The sequence below is a fragment of the Eschrichtius robustus genome, chromosome 17 (assembly GCF_028021215.1).
Source record: "Eschrichtius robustus isolate mEscRob2 chromosome 17, mEscRob2.pri, whole genome shotgun sequence".
NCBI lineage: Eukaryota > Metazoa > Chordata > Mammalia > Artiodactyla > Eschrichtiidae > Eschrichtius > Eschrichtius robustus.
In genome coordinates this window covers 73,985,730-73,987,731 of record NC_090840.1, presented here as the reverse complement: position 1 = coordinate 73,987,731, position 2,002 = coordinate 73,985,730, and positions in this window count along the sequence as shown.

Here is a 2,002-nt window from a genome sequence, read left to right as displayed (position 1 = left end):
CGAGCAGGGGCTACTCTTCATTGCAGTGCGTGGGCTTCTCATTGCAGTGGCTTCTCTTGTTGCGGAGCATGGGCCCTAGATTGTGTGGGGTTCAGTAGTTGCAGCATGCGGGCTTAGCTGCTCTGTGGCATGTGGGATCTTCCCGGACCAGGGCTCGAATCCGTGTCCCCTGCACTGGCAGGTGGATTCTTAACCACTGCGCCACCAGGGAAGTCCTAGGAAACCTCTATGAGCCTCAGTTTCTTCAGCTGTAGAATGGAATAGAATCAGTACCAACCTCAGGGGATGTTGTAAGGATTAAATGAAATAGTGCAGGTGAAGTCTCCCAGCACTGTGCCTGGGACATTGTCAGCCTCGACAAAGTATGACTGTTATTATTGTCGGCGTGCTGTCTTTGCTGAGCGTCTCTTAGTGTTTCTTAAAGTTTGATGAACATCTATTCAATACTATGTGCCAAACTTTTTTATACTTGTTATTGTATGTAGTCACCTGAATTTGTTGAAATAGCTGTACCATCCTCCTTTGCTGATGAAAAAACATCTACTCAGAAAGGTTAAGAAATTTGCTCTGCTTATTTATTAAAGTCACAAAGCTTACAAGTGGTATGCCCGAGATTACACGTAGCCTGACTGGTTTGCTTCCCTCCACAACCTAGGTGGAGCTGGAATTTTCTCTTGGCTCTGCTGCTGAGGAATTGTGTGATGTTAGGTATTGTGCTCACCCTCTCTGGCCCTCATCACATAAGAAGTAAAAGGACTGGATTATTCATGATGAAATCTTCCTTGCAGTGGTTCCAATACTAATAGCTAGGGGCCTGCAGGTGTTTCACAAGGATTTTCATTGGTCTTAGTCAGGTTTCACTCGTGTCATCATGAATTCAGCAATTTAACAAATATCTCTTGAGCATCTACCATGTGTCCAGCACTATTCTAATCACTGAAGATGGTACGGTGAACAAAACAGAGGAAGTCACTCCCCTCCTTGGGATTATGTTCTACTTGGAGAGATGGTGGTGGTGACCATAAACATATAAACACAAAACTTATGAACAGATAAGCAAGTCTTCCAGGAAAAGGAAGTAGCAGAAAAGCCTCTGAGTTGAACACATGCTTAGAATGTTCTAGAAACAGCCAGGAAGCCAAAGTGGCTGGAATGGAGTGAATAGGGGGGAGAACGTATGCAGGGGCAGCACGTGGAGGCCCTCGTGGGCCACAGCGCAGACTCTGGCCCTTACTCTCGAGGCAGTAAAGCCACTTGTCTTGTGTAGGTTCCCTTGGATGTATATCCTGAGACTAGGATCTGGGTGGTTTATGTGGGGAGTGATTCCAGGAAATATCAGGAGAGGGGTGGAGAAGTGAGACAGGGAAGAAAAAGAAACCAAGAATAGGGCATCATCAAGCTGGTTCCCACTGTGAGCAGCTAGAGCTTGGTCCTCCTGGGAGCTCTGGGAGCCGGTGTAGAGGATGCCGTCACGCTGTCATGGTCCGCTGTTCCCCAGCCATTGATGGTTGAGGGCGTGTCCAAGGGCATTAACTATCTGGCATGTTCTGCTTGCGCTGTGCTTGGCTATGTGAGCTTTCCCAGCCACAGAAAAAGGCTCTGAGGCAGAGAGTTGCAGGTGAATGTCCTTTGGTTGGCACAGGTGAAGGCAGAGGGCACAGGGTCAGGACAGCAATGCTTCTAGGACACCATTGGAAGTTTTTGAGCAAAGGAACGATGTGATCTGACATTTTGAAAAGTGTCACTTTGGATGGTGCGTGGAGAGTAGATTGGGGGTCAAGGGAAGAAACCAGTGGAACAGTTGAAAAATTATGGCAATAATTTATATGTGTGATGACTTGGATCAGGGTGGTGACAGTAGATGTAGTCCGTTTAGCTCATATTTTGAATGGATTCTGTAACCTCAGTGAAAACCCACACTTTTTTAAGCATCAGTGCCTGTGTCCACCATAGTGCTGGATGGATTCTTACTTAATTTCTTTTCATCTTCTTACGTGCTTAA